At 34.6% G+C, this 5,660-nt stretch overlaps 1 long non-coding RNA gene across 2 annotated transcripts in view; it reads left to right on the forward strand.

The window, feature by feature from the left end:
* LOC136796815 (uncharacterized) overlaps positions 1-5,660 on the forward strand; it is a 470,956-nt gene that overhangs the window by 220,407 nt on the left and 244,889 nt on the right. For both annotated transcript variants that reach the window (XR_010844563.1, XR_010844564.1), the window contains exon 3: positions 4,407-4,454. This is a non-coding gene — a long non-coding RNA (uncharacterized lncRNA). The remainder of the gene's footprint in view (positions 1-4,406; positions 4,455-5,660) is intronic.

Here is a 5,660-nt window from a genome sequence, read left to right on the forward strand (position 1 = left end):
TATATATATATATATATATATGGTAACTGGGAAGCACTCTGCCCTCAATAGGCCTATTCAAAGGATTTGCTTTGCCTCTAAGAAGTCAGGAACTTCTACCCCTTATATTGAGTATAAATAAGAAGCTACTTTAATAAAAACCAAGAGGCAATGCCAAGAAAACCACAATCTCCTTTCTTAGCTACCAGTGCAAATAGATTTGTTTCAATGCCTTTTCATTTTATCTAGATATTTAGAAATACGGCTTTATTAAATATTTATATTTGTGTTTGTTCAATGGATTCGGGTTTGAATCCTGCTGTGAAAGATAATTATTCTGCTACTTATCACCTCCTTCCACAATTTTTGGTCTGGTAACAGTACTTCCTTAAAAATTACTTCAATCTTCACCCTTCCTGGGTTATAGTGGTACAGATTTATCATATATATATATATATATATATATATATATATATATATATATTGTGAATTTTAAGGAACAGCAAGCTTTGGGGCTCCACTAAACCATCAAATTCCTCCCGAATCCAATCCTTACAGTCCAAAATCATTCGTAAAATCCTTAATGCTCCTTACTTAGTCACAAATCAAGTCATCCATCATGACCTCAATGTCCCATATGTTGCCGATTTTGCCAAAACCAGATACCATTCCTTCCATGGAAAACTTCCCAACCACCCAAATCCACTTGTTTCTAACCTGGCTTCTCCTTCATTACCTAATAATCCTCCAAGGCGTCTGAAAAGAAGATGGAAGAGGAACGAGGTTCCCGCGCAATAATCACACATCCTTTGTGAGTGAAATCGTACAGTGAGTGGTAGTGATGACTCTTTGTTGTTGTTTTATGCGTAGAGATTTGTGACAATGGAAAAACTGAGATTCGAGCAGTGATTATAAACTTTGTAAAGAAAGGTATAAAAGCAAAGGAAATTCATGCCGACTTTCAGAACACACTGGGGGACTCTTCCTCTTCATTCCTCTTCATATTCAACAGTTGCTAAGTGGACCAGCGAATTTAAAATTGGCCGGGAGAGCATAGATGATGACCCGCGTAGTGGACAAAATGGACTTTCAAAAAGGTCCTGAAGGATCGTTGACTGAAAGTGCGTGAGATTGCTGAAGCTGTAGGGATGTCATCTGAACGGGTATATCACATTTTAACCGAAGAATTGGGAATGAAAAAAATATCCACAAGATGGGTGCCGCAGCTCTTGGCATTGGACCATAAACGCACCAGATTGGAAATATCTGGCCCGTTTTTCAGCGCAATCAACAAGATTTTTTGGCCCAGTTTGTGACTACAGATAAAACTTGGGTCCACTACTGTACCCCAGAGACAAAACAGCAGTAGAAGCAGTGGAAACATGCCGAGTCACCACCACCAAAGAAAGCAAAGTACTGCCTGTAATTGTTCGGTCAACGGACAGATAATGGTCTGTTTTCTGGAATGCAAAAGGCATTCTGCTGAAAGATTATCTTCCTACTGGCCAAACAATTACGGGACAATACTACGCAAACCTCTTAGACCAACTAAAGAAAAAGATACGCGAAAAAAGGCCTGATTAGGCAAGGAAAAGTCATCTTCCATCAGGACAACGCCCGCCCGTACACAAGTGCTGCTGCCATGGCAAAACTTTATGAACTGAGGTACGAATTGTTGTCACATCTAGTTTGCTCACCTGATTTGGCACCATCAGACTTTCATCTCTTCCCCAAGCTGAAAATTTTCCTAGGTGGACGGAGATTTCCTACAACGGAAGAACTGACAGCCGAATTGGAGAGGTATTTTACAGGCCTGGAGGAATTTCATTATCGAGATGGGGTCAAGGCATTGGAACATCGCTGGACCAAATGCATTAGTCTACAGGGAGACTATGTTGAAAAATAAAAGCAGTTTCACCGAGGTAAGACACTTATTTCTAGTACATTCCACGAACTTTTTAAACCGCCCTCGTATGTTAATGGGACGTTTCTGCAACTTTGTTCTTTGCATAGTTCTACTCAACAATGAAAAAAAAGCAGTTTTTTAGAACTAAGAATTTCTTAGACTAATTATTAAAAAACTGAAATATATCAAGTAGAAATTATTATTTTTAACTTAAATATCTTGAATATAATAATTTCTACATACGAATCGGTTCTGGTTCCTTTAATGGGCCAAACATGAGTCATAAAATGAATGCTGTTTAAGGGATCCCTAGTGAGTTAGTTGGGACGACAGCTTTCATTCTATAAATGACTTGAATCATTAAAACCTCTACACTATGAATTTGCCATCAAAGACGCTAATTTTGTCAATGAGATATATTTTACAATGTTTCTTTCGTTTTGTAATGTTCAAAAATTTGAGAAAATGTGAATTGAAAAATTTACCGACTAAACAAGCTGAATTAAAAAAAAAAAAACCGAGTACTATTTAAGAGAAAGAGAAATTTCTTCTATACAATCACGCTAATTATAGAACAAACATCCAAACCCCTCAAAAAAAGTTAGTTTACACTGGCGAGAGCTGTTTATAAATTAGTCCTAGACTACGTGGATAGTTTTTGCAAACTGGTAAAATATAACTTTCCTCCGGTGGCAACATACGAGACCGGCAATTTGTCAGCGGGGCAATGAAGGTGAAAAATCGGTCGAGAGGTGGTGGGAATTCTGTCGATAGATGCCGAATGATCTGAGTCCCACTATTAATAGCAGTCTACTTTCCAAGCGCCGCACTTCCTCGTATTTCATTCTAATTGCTCCAACTGTTTAGCTGCCGAAAATATTGCTCTGGATACAACTTGACCTACAATTAGCCTCGATCATGAAGATGATGATATCTCGGTATCGATAAATCGATTGATTCTATTGCTTGATACCGCACCGAAAAAAAATCTAGTAGTACAGTGAATTACACAAAATAAAGCAGAATGTGTGTAAATAAAAATCTAGTCCTTTTTTTTTTTTTAATCATTTATTTATTATTATTTACAAATGTATAACATATATACAACAAGTAAATTTGCTGTAGGTGACATAGTGACATGATACATGTGGAGAATCTACCCATTGATAGAACTCCAATAATATTTCTAGAGGAGATCCCGAGGCCATCTTCTTTTCAGACGCCTAGGAGGATTATTAGGTAATGAAGGAGAAGCCAGGTTAGAAACATGTGGATTTGGGTGGTTGAGAAGTTTATCATGGAAGGAACGGTATCTGGTTTTGGCCAAATCGGCAACATATGGAATATTGAGGTCCTGATGGATGACTTGGTTTGTGACAGTTCATTTTTAAAATTTATTTAAAGACATTTACAACTGTACATAATAAATTTGATGTAAGATCATATTGGCATGATACATGCATGTAGAAAAACTACCCGTTGGTAGTACTCTAATAAAACTTTTACATTTGAAGGATCCGAAGCCATCTTCTTTTCAGGTGCCTCGGTGGATTATCAGGAATAGAAGAGGAAGCAAGGTTAGAAACTAGTGGGTTTGGGTGGTTAGGGAGTTCATAATGGAAGGATTGATATCTGATTCGGATAGATCGGTTACATATGGAGCATAAAGGTCTTTATTTATGATTTTACGAAGGATTTTGAATTATAAAGATTTTATATGAAAGGAATTCAAAGGTTTTGTTGAGCCCCCATGTTCAACTCCGTATGTCCAGATGGGCCTTATTATTGTCATGTAGATCAGTCTTTTGTAATGAATTACAAGTTTAGACCGTTTGTCTAGTAAGTCGGTAATAGTCGGAATCGTACAGTTACAGTCTTGCGTGAGGATTTCAAGTTAGTCATTTTCTAGTTCTAAAACGAAATGTCTTACGGAATGGAAATTATCTACTAAAGATGGATATATGCCAGGTATTCTACATATTCAATACTATCTCATTGCCGATAGTAATATAAAATTTTTAAAAATGAACAATGAAAGAATATATTAATTTTAAAATGTTTTGTATTCTAGACAGAAACAGAGTTGAAATGTTGTTTTTACACATGAAAAAACCCTGACTTATTTTTAGAACAAGAAAAAAAAAGTTGAAAAATTATCTTCAAATTTGTTTGTTTATAAAAATTAAACATGTAGTCCTAGGAAAAAGATCTGTCCGACAGAAATAATTAGAAAATTATTAAAGGATAATGTCGGAAAGGAAATCATAGGTTTGCGAGAACCTTTGAAGGTGATTTGATAGGATTTTAGCATTTTATTTTAATTCTCCAGTTTTGACACCATTCTTCATGCATGGCGATGAGAGAATAGAGAGTTTGGGATACAATAGAAGTGTCATTATCCACTAATAACATTACATTTTATTATATTTTTATAATATGTAATAAAATTTAAAAACAAAAAATAAATGTTAATGAGGCAATCTCAACCAATACTAATTAAATTTTATTTTTATGTTAACAGGTCCGGAATGGAGTGAGGATTGACACATAAATCAACATTTTATTATAGGTATTTAAATAGTAAATAATAACTAGGATGATTTATATTTCATAATAATCAGCTATTATTATTAACTATTGTTAGTTGTAGAAGGATATATTTAATAATATTAAAAAAATTAAAGTTTTTTTAATTTTTGTTTGAGACATGCTGTAAATTGTAACATTAGACTGAAATTAATTTTTTATAACTCTAATAGCTTTACTGTGTTCAGTAGAGATAGTGACCACAGTCTACGTTACTATCTTTAGGATACACTCGATTTTAAAAAAAATAAAAAATATATATTAAAATGTGGCATTATTCAAGAAAAGCAGAGATAAATAACTGCCACTTTTAATCTCATTAAAATCCTTGGTCTAATAATTAGATATCTAACACAAACAAGACCCGGTTCTAAATGAAGGCCAGTCCCACGTGTGACCTACCTGAAAGTTTACACAGAATTAAAACTCTGTTAGTTTCTCTCATCCAGGATTTATTGAATAGGCGAGAGTTTGTAATTTACATTAGTTACTAATTACTTGAAACGTCTCCGTAAGAAAACTTCTAATTAGCAATTGTGATATAAGAAAGAATAAAAACAACTTTAACTGCAAACTTGAAAATTTTATTCATATTGAAAGTATGTGCTAGGGGTTTCGCGCGTGAGATAACTGATTTGAAAACCGGAGAAATAAAATGAAATGCTACTAATACAAAAATTCTGCTCATGCGCCAATCTACAACTCAAGTTTTTGCAACAAATCATAGAATAAAAAACTTTATGTAAAATTAAAACACTTTAAAATTTCAATTTTATTTATGTAAAGTAGTCAATCATATTTCGGTGGAAAATGGGCCTATATGGAATTTAATATATATTCAAAACAGTCTCGATTTTCTTTCCCCTGATGCTGACGCCATATGGACCCTGATAAATAAGATTTCAAATAATGTCTTGCCGTCCCCCTATGTCTCTTGTTCCTTAATTTAGCACCCCACATTCTCTCAACTGTTTCTATCAGCATCAATAAAATTGTATTTATGATTAATCTTCTCCTGTCCTACAGTATCCTTTCTAAATACACCACTAATGCCTGTTGAACAGATTCGATACTTAGGAATCAATCTTGTCAAGAGACTTACTTGGAATCCACACACAAGACTGAAACGACAAGAAACTGCTCGTAGATTCCGATTGCTACAACGCTTACTTGACAAACGCTCTAAACT

Source organism: Halyomorpha halys, unplaced genomic scaffold (assembly GCF_000696795.3).
Source record: "Halyomorpha halys isolate HHAL.00 unplaced genomic scaffold, Hhal_1.1 Scaffold735.1, whole genome shotgun sequence".
Classification (NCBI taxonomy): domain Eukaryota; kingdom Metazoa; phylum Arthropoda; class Insecta; order Hemiptera; family Pentatomidae; genus Halyomorpha; species Halyomorpha halys.